Source organism: Ricinus communis, chromosome 9 (assembly GCF_019578655.1).
Source record: "Ricinus communis isolate WT05 ecotype wild-type chromosome 9, ASM1957865v1, whole genome shotgun sequence".
NCBI classification, from domain to species: Eukaryota; Viridiplantae; Streptophyta; class Magnoliopsida; order Malpighiales; family Euphorbiaceae; genus Ricinus; species Ricinus communis.
In genome coordinates this window covers 2,685,648-2,701,054 of record NC_063264.1, presented here as the reverse complement: position 1 = coordinate 2,701,054, position 15,407 = coordinate 2,685,648, and positions in this window count along the sequence as shown.

Genomic DNA, 15,407 nt, shown 5'->3' with positions numbered 1-15,407 from the left:
TTCAAAGAAAAACTCTTCAATATTAGGAGTTCTTATTTTAAAATTTGGAAATCCTAGAGAACAAGAATTAGCATGAGAAGGTAGTAAAAGTCTAACTTCAACTGCTCAAACTGAGGAAAACTGGGATGCAAACTTTTATAAGGGTCATGATGTTTAAAGCTAGAAATGGAAGTAGCATGACGTTTTTGCTACTTGTTTTAGAATGCCATAAACTGAGGAATTCAGAAAGTGAAACACCAACTTAGTTAGCAACTTGACAATCATTTCTGGGCACAAGTGGTGCTCCAATTTGCCTAAATACTGAGGTCAAACCACATGGGCACCAAATAATTCCAATGTACTGGTTACGTGATGCCTATTCCATTGAGTTTTGTAGTTAAACTATTTGTACTTCCACGTAGAATCTTTGAATAGTAAACGCAGCGAGTCCCTTTTGAGTTGTAAATTTCAATTTTTTAACTATAGCCCTAGCTAAGTAGATATACTATTATGCTATGGTCAGTGTATGGCAAGCAATTTGCCACTTTAGTTTCGACACTAAGCGACTTGATCCCTTAGTATTTAACCTCTCTTTTCTTTTTAATTTACTATTTACAGTTATATTAAATAAAATTTTTATGGATGATGGAGTATTATTTTAAGAGTTTTAATAAAATTATATAACCAATTTTAATTTAAAATTTTAATTTTATTTAAAAAGATTCTTGTTGTCTCATTTAATACATTCTTGAGTGTTTTGTCTTTTTTTTAATGCTTATAATATTTTGTTTTTTTCCAAATTTTATGGGTTTTCAGTCCGCTTTATTAGGAGGGAAACAAGTCGGAAAAAAAAATCATCAAAGGGTCTAACAATTTGAGGGAGATAGTTTTGTTTTAAAGGAAGAATAAAGTGCCTTGTGTAGTTCCATATATTCAAAGTAGCCATAGATTAGTCTCGGAATATAAAATAGTGTAGCACATGAGCAATCATTGGACTAATGAACCTTCCTTTCTTATCACATTCTTACATATCACTAAAATGAGAAAGAAAAAAAGTAAAGTTTTATCCCAATATAAATGATGATAATCAGAGACCCAAAAAGTTTATAATTCTGAAGAATAAAGGTATAAAAATATATATGTTGAATTAATAAAGAAAAGTCAAACAGAAAATATTAAAAGTATAACTTGGTAACTACACCAACAAACTATATTATTAAAAACCTCATAGCATTGAAATTTAGAGAAAATGAAATTAATACTCATCAAATTTTATATTTAGTTTTATTTTAATTATTTTAATTATTCAATTTTAATTAAATTTTAATTTAATTATTTTTAAAAATAAAAAATCAATACGTGTAAAAATAATTAATAAAAAAATTAAAAAACAGCTAGATTATAATTAAAATTAAATTAAGATGATCAAATTAAAATAAGTTAAAATTTACAGCATAAAATTAATATAAGATTTAATAACAATTTATATTATTATATCATAAATATAAAAATTATTTAGATAAAGAAAAATGTATAACAGTTTGAACAATAAAATAACTCAGTCTTTTTCTAAAATATCTCTAGAGAAACATGATTAAACAAAAATAATTATATAATTACTATTGAACATCATAATTACATAATTTATTTTAGATAATTGTATAATTTCTTTTATTCAACTAAATGTGTAGTTCACTTGTGAATTTTATGTAATAATTCTTATAGGATTATTTAAAAATTTCTAATTTTTTATTCGATGGAAGGTGAAACATTATATGTGGACTAGTTTTTCCGTTTCTACAACGTCAGCTCTACAGTTTGTACGCATGTGCACTGTAAAGATTTGGTTTGATTTGATTTGATATGATGTGGAAACCATTTTGTCAAAAGGAAAACTATTTTAGCCAATTATTTTAGGGGGAAAAAAAAAGCATTAAATGAGATCTAATATATAAATGTCAATAACATAGGTAAAGAGATTTATTAAATGACGGAAAGGGATTTTTATTTGTGTAACTTATGGATACCTACACTTTATTAAATTTATGATATGCATATCACATGTTCTTATTAATCTAATATATTATTCAAAAAAAAATTAATCTAAAGTGTGAAAATTATATTTGAAGATTATCGTTTCCAAAATTACTTTTTTAATTCATTGACTTGAAATGAAAGCCATCGTGCATATGAAACATGTGAATACATAATAGTCTAGACCGATCGAGTATATGATAAAATGAAAAGAAAAATAAAGTATATAAATTTATTTAATTTTAATGACGCAACATGATTCATTAAATTAAAGCTATAGAGTTTGATGTTTAAATCACACATAAAGTTAGCATTTTATGCGTTTTTTAATTATAGAAGATAATAATTGATCAAACTCTGAGTTTTAAAACCAACGTCTGCGTCAAATTGGGAAATTAAATGAATATGATTGTTTCTTTAATTCTATTTAGATTGATGATAATACATGACGTACAACAATGGCATCATCCCTTGAATGAATGAATGGAGGAAAGAAAAAAAAAAAAGAGACGCTCAGTTAATTAATAGGCACAGCAGCAATTTGAGGCACCAATTTTGACCAATTTTCACTCGTACAAAAACTGTGGAAAGCAAAGCTAAATGTGTGGAAGATTTAAGGTTTTAGATAAGATAAGATAATTAAGTAATTAAAGAGAAAGAAAAAACGTGGCGCTGCAATTTACAAGAGTGAAATAGAAAAGTAAACTGTTTAACTTTAATTAGGTTTTTCTTTTTTCAAGTCAAAAGGGTCCTTCAAATTGCTGGAATTCATTTGAATATTGAAGCCCTCAAAAGTCTACAGGGTTAGCCGTACAAAGTGTTGAAAAGTCAAAACCCTTGGATTTCGGATAGGGACGAAGCATTTTGGATTTCAGTTTTCCAATTGCTGAGGAAGCATCAACTTGAAGAGAAGAAGTAATCAATATACACCACTACCGAAAGTTAGCCACCGTATTCGTATACCACAAACCAAAATGAGGAAAAAAAGAAGAAGCTACTCTCTTTTTTTTTTTTTTCTCTAATTGTGTATTTGATTTAATAAGAAACTAACATAATCAATATTTTTATTTGTGAATTTGATTTATATTACTAGTATTTTTATTCGTGAAAATTAAAAAAAATAATATTAAATTCAAGTTTAACCGCTACTTTTTACTAATATCTATAGAAATTTTATCATTTTCAAAATCATTCTATGAGATTGTTATTCTTATCATATTAAACTTTTGATAAATTTAATTATATCTACTTGAATTATAAGTGAACAGACAAATTTTTAAATTTAAAATTTTACTCAAATATACGTTAAATTTGCGAGTGCAATTTAATCATATTATATTAATTATAGTTTAAATTACTGAATCAAATATAAATATCATACGGAAAAAAATATATCTTGATATTATTACTTGGCTAGTAAAGTAATATAATAAAATATGAATATCTATGGTTATTTGTTCATAAGTTCATAACCTTGTAGAATTCTATTTTCTTTTTTAGAAAAAGAAAATTTTATATCCTTGTATGAGAGAAGTAGTGTATGCAATTTGTTAATACTATTTCCACAATTAAATTAAAAGTGGATAGATGTAGGAAAAGGAAAAGGACAGGTCATTAAAAATTAAAAATAAAGTTACATAAACAAGCTATTTTGGAAAGATATAAAAAAAATAAAATAATAGTAATAATAAAAAGGTACAGCAACTTGTTTTTATTTTTTATTTTATTTTTCCTTTCTTTAATTTGTGAAAGCAACCACTAATCACAAAACTGAGTCAGAAAACCACAAATCAAATGTTTCATAAGCTTGACCTTTTTTTCTTCACGAAACACTTGATGATTAAAATTATGTTTCTTTTTGAAATTTAGGTGCATTAATTTCTCAACTTTTTTTTGGACTTATCCACATCCATGAACATAAACATGAGTTTCAATGGTAGAATTGAGAAACAAGTGCTGCCTCCACTTTTAAGAACACAATCCACTTCCACATCTTTTTTTAATTTATTTGGCATTCCCCAATTGGTTTACTGTCCTTTTCTTTTCAGCATTTCACCCACGTAAATTAAGTATTTTAACAAATTAAATCTTTCTTAGGTACCAATCATTTCATAAAATTGATGGACTTATTGTTGGATTTTCAAAAGGGTTTTTATTTTCTATTTTTTATTTTTTATGTTTTCCTTTCTCAAGCAAGTATGAGAAGTAGTTGTGTTTGTTTATAGATTGCTTTTCTCTAAAGTCTTTCTAAGTTGGATTCATATGATCAATACTTAAATTAGATGGTTAGAGTCCATTGAACATTAATTGATAGTAATTGATATTGCCGGAATAGTGAATTATGTACTAAATTGTCTATCACGTTCTGATTTTTTTATTTAATAAAATAAATTTAAGTAAAGTGAAATAATTTTGATATTAGCACTTTACCACTGGATTAAGATACTATTCATTTGAAGTATAAGTATTGTTATATTTTTTTTAATTACTAAATATCTGTTAAGGGGATAGATAAACATAAATTAATTACTTGCGTAAATTAAACAATATATTATTCCCACAGAAATTTATTGGAAAAGGAAAAACAAAATGCAGTTAGACTGTTGGGTAGGCCTTTTTGAGATTCATGAGCCTTCTCTTTCTATTTGGGCTTCTGTCCGATGATTAGGCCAGGAAAAAGCAATCCTCTTTTTTCTTTTTGCTTTTTCCCTTCAAAAGAAAAAACTGCAAATCTTATATATTAAGCGAATGTGAAAAATAAAAATGAAAATCAAGAACTACCCACTAAATTAAAAAGGGCACTTAAAAAAAATTAAAAGATAAATTATTGGATTAACATCTTTTTATCATTTTTGTTTTCTTGCAGTGGCTATAAAATTTCCCACTTGAATTTGCACTTTTTCAGAAAGTTAAGTATTAGACTATTAGTAACTTTTCATAGTTTCTTTTCTTGAAAAGAAAAAAGAAAAGGCGTTTGGTAGAAAATATCTAATAATAACTCATCTTTCAAGTGAACTAAAATAAGTATTTCTTGTGTTATTTTTAAAAATTATTAACAGCTTGTTACATATAAATAATCAAAGAACAAACTCATGTCACTAACAATACATGAGTGGCAAATAAGAATATTAATTTTAAATAATTGAGATTAGGAAAAAAAAAAAAAAAAAGAACACAATGTCCACTAAATTTAGTTTATAAAGTATTAGTTTTCTAAATTGAGAGGACCGCATGGTGGATTCATTGTTATATGTACAAGTTGAACCTGTAAAAATCAGATTGATTTCAAGTTATTATCATGTGAAATTAATTTTCACCCAGTAAGCAATGGAACCTGTTTTTATTTATTTATTTATTTTTCCCATCAGACAGGACAAAGAAAAGAAAAGAAAAAGGAGAAAGGTTGACCCTACACAGAAATGACCTGACACCGTAATCAACAGCTATCCTTGTGACACTTGTCACTATCTTTTACATCAACATCAAGCCTTAAATACAAAAATGACACTGCGGCCGTAATCTAGGGACATCAATTTTCACTAAATTGAATGAAAGGAACAGGTTTTGTAATGAGAAAATGATACTGTCGTACATCAGGAGTCATAAAGTCCATGAGAAGTGGGTTTTTATTACTGAAATGTTTTATCTTTTTTGGCTTCCTATTCTTTTCTTGTAAAGTCAATTGTTTAAGTAATAGGGCTACTAAGTGGTTAGCAGAAAAGCTTCTTCCAATCATTCTCAGCCCCTTTAGCTTTATATATGTAACTTGAATTTTCATTAATGATCAACCTTGAAGAGGCATCAGGACAGCCATATTGGTTGTTCTCTTGATGTGGGATAGCTGGTTCTTCTTAAAAGTAAATTAAGTGATGCCTGTTGAATGATGGGTGTTAAAAAGGAGAAAGAAATAAATAACAAAAGGGAGGAAAAGACTGGAACAAAAATTGTCCAACTTCCTCACTTATTTGACGTACCCAATTGGAAATTCTTTATTCATATGTTTTGCTCCGTATTCGTACGGTCTCTTCCCAACCAAATTATAAATGAATATTTATTCATTTTTAATTAAATAAATTTAATTTAACAATTCATAATATTAGCAATTCATTAAATATAAATCTAATTCTAAGACTTAAAAGAATATATATATATATATATATATATATATAACACACATAAATTTATTATGCTAGACTAACCAATAATTATCTGCTTGAAAAAAAGGTTATGTGCCTGGACAATAATCAACTCCTAAGAATGATGTGAATTCTTAAGGATAATATTAGAACATTTAATTTTAGTATGCCATTTTTGGTCGGTATCGACAAGTTAAATAAGTTGGCAAATGATGTCCATACATATCAAACATAAAAGTAATTGTTTCCATTCTGTCCCCAATATTCAAGTCCTAAGAATGATGTGAGCTTCGCAGACTGTTTCCTTTCTTTTCTTTTTGTTTATTTTTTGAAGAAATATATAAATTTTATTAAAAAAGATTAACAATTACATTTTAATATAAAAATAAATATATATATATATATATATATATATATCAAAATAATATATAATTATATCTAATTTTAATTGACATCAATTTATTGATAGAAAAATAGATTGCAATTTGTGAGAATGCGCCCTACTAAAAAAGTACTAAATCACACGTTGATATCGATGAATCTGACTATTTTGAATGTCACAGCTCTCGTAGAGAAAAAACTCACGAGGCACATCACCACTTTAATGGAAGGATAACATATTATTCTTACAAAAAAGGATTATATAATTCTAAGAAAAAAAACCAGCAATATTTATTAAAACTAAATAAAATAGAATAAAAAAAGAAATCACTGTCGACAATGAATTAAATAATGAAATTTTAATAAAAAAATTAAAAAAACTTATTAATAAATAATTATTTCATAATTCACTCAATTTGTTAACTTCTTTCTTTTAATGTAGCTATATAACTAATGCTCTAACTTTTTTTTTTTTTTTATGTAAATAATGTTCAGAGATAAATTATGACCGATCTGGGCTATCATTGTATCATTATTTTTGGTTCATCAATTTGATTTGATTTTCAAAATACTGAAACTAAGTTTTATTTATTTATTAATCCGATGGTAGTTTACAATTAATTTAATGATAAGAAGGAAGCTTGGCTATCAATTATAACTTTGTCGTATAGTTTCTTTTTATTACATTTTTAATACTAATTTGCCCTTTGCCTATCAATTATACAGATAAAATCAGCTCTTTGAATGAAAGGTAACTATAGGTGTTTTATTCTTAATTTTCATTATTTCTAATCTTAAATTATTATAAACTTAGTTTGTAACAGTTGTGTTCTTTATTAAAGCATGACTAAAATTTAAAAATGAAAATATGAAAATATTAAATTTTATATAAATAAAGCTAATCCACAAAAAAGAAGTTCGGATAAGAGTATCCAATAGCAAGTCTCTAATCAAAAAGTGAAAAACTGTAAGGAAATTAAATAATAAAACAATCAAGAACCGTATTTGTTCTATCTTTTGAATTAAACAATTAGAAAGAAATAATAAATCTACAATAGCAAGTAGAAAACTAATTTAAAAAAGCAGGTGAATATATTATATAAAAATATAAAAAGAAAAGTTTTATATTTTTATGGTCCATCACATGAATACGTAGATTCATAACCTTCCAATAAAATTAAGTTCATATTATTATTCTTTACAATAATTAAAATTTCATGTGAATTCTAAAATTAAAATAATAAAAAAACCCAATGAAGCTGTATTATTATGGCTTTCTGATTCCTCTTCCACCTAATTTTAGCCTGCGGTTAACTTTTATTTTATTTATTTATTTTTAGACTAATTAGTGGGGATAATCTATATTGTGGTCCTAGGCTAGGATTTCCTATATTATTATTATTATTTTAAGATTAATTGTGTTTCAGAAGTGATCTTGTAATGATTGAGAATCATATCATTATGGGAATGGCAGCTGGTGAAAACAAATCATTGAATTGATGGTTAAATCTATAGTGGTAAGATGTTTTCCATAATTATTTATCTAAATATAAAAAAATAAAACACTCTTCGATACTCCGAGCTTAATTCTCGATTGGGAAGATGCATCAAAATTAAAATTAAATATAATTGTCGATTGGGCCAATTCTTTAGATCCCTGGTGACATCACCATCAATGCCACATTAATAATAATAATGTTCTTTTCTAATTTTTCCCAATTTCCCTTATTATATTGAGAGAGATGCGACTGTCCACGTGCACCCTAATTGCAACCCAATTTTCCAAGATGATTGATTAAATGTAAAGTTTTATTTGCTTAAATTGCACAACTCTAGTGTTCGGATAAATAACAATATAAGTAAGTAAAATAATAATAATAATAATATAATGAAACATTTAATAATACTTAAAAAATTTACTGACATAATAATAAGTAACTATTTCAGTTTTTAACTAATAATGTAATTAATTACTAATAATAATAATAATTTAGATAATTTAGTCGTTGTTTTGAAAGGAACAAACAATTTAGTATTAGAGAGTAATATCTAAATAAAGAATATACATTTTAAATCAGTTGCTATATTCCTTTCTTTTATCATAAAAGAAAAGCTATTACTTTCGAATTGTCGATCAAGCCTACTGTCTAATAAAAGATGGGCCTTATTGGTCTATGACCAGCTCGGAGAAGCCCTTTTTCCTTTTAGTCTCTTCTTAATGTGCTTTCCTTTTGTCTTCGTGGTCCATGCACAAGGCCACGAATTCAACAATCTTCATTCTCTTTGCAATTAAATTGCTATTTCCATACATATGTGAAAAGTAATGGTTCAAAATCGAAGGCCATTTTATCTCTATCCAACAAAAACCAGCTTATCTCAAGAAAAAAATAAAAATTAATTGATCTTAGAATATCTCCAATCCAATGGTATTTTTTATTTAAAAGGGTATATTTTTAAAAATATTTATATATAAAAACTAAAATATTTTATTTAAATTCAATATATTTTTTATTTTTTATTTACATCTTATTTTTTTATAAATATTAATATTTTTAATTTATCATTCATTTTCTTTTTAACTTTTATCAATAAAAAAATAAAAATTACAAATATCAATTAAATTAAATACATATAAATTTATAATGTATTTATTAAATATAGAATTGAGAGTTAAGTTTAACTCTCCATATATAAAGAAAAAGTTCGATTTTATATTCTATATTTAAAAAATAAATAGTACGTTCTATGTCATTTTATAATATTACTCTTTATAAATAGTTTGACATATATATATATATATATAACATCTGAATATTTCACTTATTTGTATTTATATGTATAATTAATAACATATTTTATTTATTTAAAAAAATATTTAATAATTTTATCTAGCAATGATTTAAATGTATTGAAAATCTAATAATTTTATAAATAAAATTTAAATATAATATATAAGATAGAAGTTTGAGTTTCTGTTACAAATGCTTAAATTTTTTAATTAAAATACATAGAAATTATTAATGATTGATTTTCAAAATCAAATTCAAGGAATATAATATTTGATTGGTCTAAATTATATATAGATATTTAAATGTATTTTAGAATTTTAATGATATATTTTTATATATAAAATGTTGAAAATATGTGATTTTACTCATTTAAGCTTAATTGTCTATTTTCATGTAATATTAGTAAAAATAGAAAAATATAGAGCTAAACACTCGAAAAGAAATTTAATTGGACATGTTTGTATCAAGGCCCAATATTAAAATGCATAAACTGCTAATTACAAAGCCCAAAAGATAGTTTAATCATTTTGTATAATTATTAGGATTTATATTAAGAGTTATTTATGAGATATTATCTGGTAGAGATAACGATACTTAAAGTCTTATATATTAGATAGACTTATATTAGCATACTTATCTCTAAAAAGATTTATATAGAGGATGACTCTTCTCTATATATATCTCTGTAAAACCTAATTCTGGATATGGGAGTTTTCTCCTATCTGCTCTCTATACCTGTCCACTATTATTCTCTTCATAATTCTCTACAGTTCTTTATAAACATTTAGTTTAGTTTTCATTACTCTTTTAAAGATATAAAAAGTTTTTCAAAAAGTGGAGAGTGAGAACCGATCTTCTTCATACTTGAATAAATTACTGATGATCTAGAGGGAGTTTTTACTTTATTATTTTATGTCTTTTTATTTAATACCATGATCATTGGTTTAAATATGTTATGCTAGTTTTCATAAGTGTTTAGTTTAGCCTTTTTACTTTTGTATGAATCTTGTTATTTATTTATTTAATGAATGATTTCTTTATTTTCATATATTTATTAGTTTCATCTATTATTATTGGTTGACCATCATATCAATTTTGTAGTAATATTTGTTATGAAAATCTTTAGGTTAAGAATATTAGAAACATCATCCTTACTTTAATCTATCTTGGTATAAGAAACCGATGTTGCATCATTCTCTTGAGTGATTTAGGAAAAAAAACACATCATCGTCTCATTCATTAGATCTATGTTTAAAGTAAAACAAGAAGATTACTAAGTAATTGGCTAGACAAAATATTATTGTTAGCATATAGCTTTAGATCATAAGCATTTGCATTTGTTAGCATTTGCATCCTTACTTTAATCTATCTTGGTATAAGAAACCGATGTTGCATCATTCTCTTGAGTGATTTAGGAAAAAAAACACATCATCGTCTCATTCATTAGATCTATGTTTAAAGTAAAACAAGAAGATTACTAAGTAATTGGCTAGACAAAATATTATTGTTAGCATATAGCTTTAGATCATAAGCATTTGCATTTGTATTGCATGTTTAATTATTTTTTAGTTACTTTACTTTATGAATATTACTTTTTCAGCATACTAATTTAGAGTATTTAGATTTACTTTTATTGTTTTATGTTGATAATTAGTCTTTATATTAAGTGGTTTCATAGTTCCTTAAAAGATCGACCTCGTGGTGAACTTACCTCTTTACTATATAAACGGTTCGTGCACTTGCGAGTATTAAAATAGACACATTAATACTGATATTTTTAAAAAAAATATTAAAATGAGGTCATCAACCATGTTATTTATTAAATTATTATTATGAATATATAAATAATTTATACTTCATCAAATATTCAGATATGCAATCTTTTGATATAAAATTAGTAGTTTTAATATTTTATATTAAAAATTATATTTATAATCAAAACAATAACTAAAATTTCAACTTAATTTACGGAGTATAAATTGAATGCATAAATGACATTGTTTTACATTGAAAGTGAAAATGGGTTAATTGAGTTCTCAAATATATATATTTCTGAAATTTAATTTTTTTAATATATATATTTAATTCTAATATATAAAATTTTTATTTTAACATATATACCTATATTGACATATATTTTTCTTTTCTTTTCTTTATGCTATAATACTGTCCGACAGTAAAATGGTAGTAATAAAATGATAACTAGTCTTTTTTTTTTTTTTCTTTTCCTTCAGCCGTTTTATTTTAGAATAAGGCTAAATTCGGCCCCCATACTTTAGGTCAGGCTCAATTTAGTTTTTCCTTTTTTTCGTTTTAAGTCAATTTAAAAATTACATTAATCTTTTCAATTTAGTCCTTAAATAATATACAACACGCTGAATTTACCTTTAATTTTAATTTAAAGATTAAATCTTAGCTTTATAAGTATATCTAAACAACACGCTCAATAATATACATAAAACGAAATAGTTACAATATAAATCACTTAAGTACGTATTAATATTAATGAATAAAATTGATATTAACAAATTAACTTATAATAGACTCACTCTGAGCAGAATCGAAATTAGTTTTGCTTTAAATAATGTAAAAGAAGTTTGGTTGAATTACAGCTTTCAAGTTAACTTCTGCTGTTACTCAGAAACTTAAATCTGTCATGTATTTTACTTGATCGGTTCACTTGTTATATAGAAGAGCCAAATTTGAATGTCACGTGTTATTGCTAAAAGAATGTGTCAAGATGCTAATCATAATTTGTCTCGGCGGGCTATTCAATGACTCTAATTTTCTCTTTTTAAACCTTTCTCTTAATTTTATAACACACTAAAATTCTAAAGTATCATTCATTATTTTCGATAAAGATGTCTAATTTTAATTTAGTAAACAAAATTACACAGACGTATTGTTTTTTTTTTAACGAGGTTCTTTTTGGAAATACTAATAATCATTTCTTTAAATAAATATTAATAAACACTTAAATTGTTATTTATGAATAATAACATATAGTGTTAGATTTGTTCAAAAATGCAAACCAAAGTAGATTTAGATGTGATTTTAAATATTTATTATATCCTTTTGGTTTGATTTAGAAAATTGAATTTGACTAATTTTAAATTATTTGTATTAAATTATAAATATTATAAAGTGACTCAAATCTGAATAATAATTAATGTCATAACATCCCATGATCGCTTGCTATGTAGAAATAGTTAAGGAGGGGCAAGAGTATAAAACGTCTGTTCTGTCCTTTGAGAATAAGGAAGGGTATGTCTACTAACAAAATGTTAAATGTATTTTGACACATTGATCAAACTTTTAATGATGTAAGCTTCAATTTGCTTTGCTTCATCACTTCCAATTAATGGCATTATAGTTGTATGACTATGTCAATTACTAAGCTTTAATTTGAAAAGAAAAAAAATTAATATTACACCTTATAAAAATGTAATATACTTTATTATATTAATATTACACCTTATACAAAGTCTAAGTAAATTTCATTAAGAAAACAAAGTGCTCGCTATTAACTTATTATTTAAAACTTAAATTATAATTATAATAATGTAAGAGATATGTTTTACTTTAATGAGAATTTTATAGTTTCCCTTGTAGATACTTAGAACAATAGAAAAAAAAATATTGAAATTAATGTAACTTCAAAGGTAAAAATGATAAATACATCTTTTTTATTTGGAAGGGTATGAAAATATATAGATAGAAAATAACTCACATGAATAAAATATATTCTTAAATATGATTTTTTAATCAAATATTTAAATATGTTTCTTTAGATGGATATATTTATATAAATTTCATTTGTCAAGATTCATTGAATTTGGTTAGAGAAACAAAGGACACAAGGAAATAATAGTTTAGGGGTAGATGAATTAAGATCTAAGTAATTACAAAATTGCAATTACCATTAATTTTGGGGCCCTTGCGTTGTTTATTCAAGTTGACAAAACCTCAAGCAAATTAAGACCTATGTCAATCCTAATTTATGCTACTTATCCGGGTATTCCTTAACCTCCCCTCTTCCTTATTATTCATTATTTATTCATCAAAGGGTAAATATTTTAGCAAAATAATAATGAAAATGAAGATTAGCCAATCTAAATGCAACATCGCCACTATCAATGGATTAGAAGATAAAACAAATACATGCATAATACATCATTAGACAAGATAACAAAACCTAATTATCATAATAATAATACACTTTCCTTCCTAGTGTTGCACCCGGGGCCATGTCCACGTGGCACATCAAGCGTGTCCATCATTGATTTATTAATGCAAATTAAATTTAAAATGACCCTTTTGTTTTGTTCATGGGCATAAGCTTGGATCTTGTGATTAAAATAACAAATATGAATAAGGTGCTTGCATTGCATATATAAATGGGCAGAAGCAAGCTTGTCTTTTACCACTATCAAAAAAATATGTTTTTGAATAAATAAAATAGATTATTAATGGCAAGGTTAGGTCAAAGAAATCCAAAAACCCGCAAGGGACTTAAGAAAATAAAGAACATGTGGTCACCAAAATTTTTAATTTACCTGAATTATATAATAGAATAGCTTATTTTAATAGGTCGTATAAAATATACTTCTTTGTATAATTTCATAAAAAAATAAAAATTTATTTACTATTAAATTACTAATTTTATAGAATTATTGACATATAATAAAAATTATGATTCCATGTGGGCTAGCGAATGGGAAAGAAATGTTAGGTTTCATTTGAAGGGATTAGATAAGATCACAGCGAACTTTGATTATTATAACCGAAAAAACACATCAAAGTGGTGCGAAAGTCACTGTATCATACCACACGCTTTGTCCCACTTTGTGGACTTTTCCATTTCTTTTTCTTTTTGTAATTTTTTTTTTCGCACCGTCAAAAAATTAAAAGTGAAAAAGAAATTAAAATTAAATACGAAAGGGAATTCTCAAATGTTCAAGCCCCTCCCCTTGGACTCTATGAAATGTGTGGACAAACAAACAAACAAACATTATAAAATAATTTAAGATTAGTATAAGGAAAATGTCTTTAAAAAGTGGGTCCACATTACATGCATGCCAGCATGTAAATACTTAGCGACTAATTTATTTTATTTATATAATGTATTTATTTATTTCCATTATGTAACCCCCCCCCACCCCCCTTTAGGTATTATCAATGTGGATATTCTACTCTAGTTTATGTATTCTTAATTGTTCCCCAACATAATTGAAAACATAATTCTTATTTTTTATTCATTCATTAATTAAATAGTAAGTTACAGGTTTAGCAAGAAAATAATTAAATACTAGCAAAGTTTAATAACCAAAGACTACATACCAGCCTTCATTTTTTTTCCTTTTACATTTATTAATTATTGTTGACAAATTTTTCTTGTATTTAGTCAAGTTCTCTTATACATTCATCACTCTATTTTACGTAAACAAAAGCAAATGGAAAGAAAAAAAAAACAACAATGTGACTATCTGCTCAGAGTATATGGAAGTTAAATAAATAATTTTTATTCTAAAAAGAATATAATAAGACAGGCCAAGGGGGCGAGGCCTAACAATAAAAGATATGGGAGTTTGATATAATTATTATAATATATGAGATTAATAGTGTGCAATAAGATGGATTAATATACTGTTTGACATTATTCAATTACAAAAAGAATTAAAATGCCTTTTAATAAAATAATAATAAGTGAGCCGACGAGTCAAAATCTTCTTCTTGTAGCCAAAAATGGAGATAAATGGAGCCTACATTGACGTCTAGGGTTATGTATATGCAAACAGCGGCGGAGATAGCCACGACGACGGCAACTCCATTGTAAACGTGGCAATTTTTCAGGATTTCACGATAGCGAGGGAATGAAATGCCACTTCAACCATTTGATGGATAGATAAATTAAACAAATAAATAAATGAAAAGGCGACAAAAGGAACGGGGATAGAGAAAGAGAGATCAACTATGGTGGGTCAACCCATTTTTTACGTGGGCCCTTGTCTGACGTGGCCACAAGGGGTTTCTTCAGAAAATATTATTTTATTCTTTTTTTCCTTCTTTCTTTAATGCTTTTTGATAA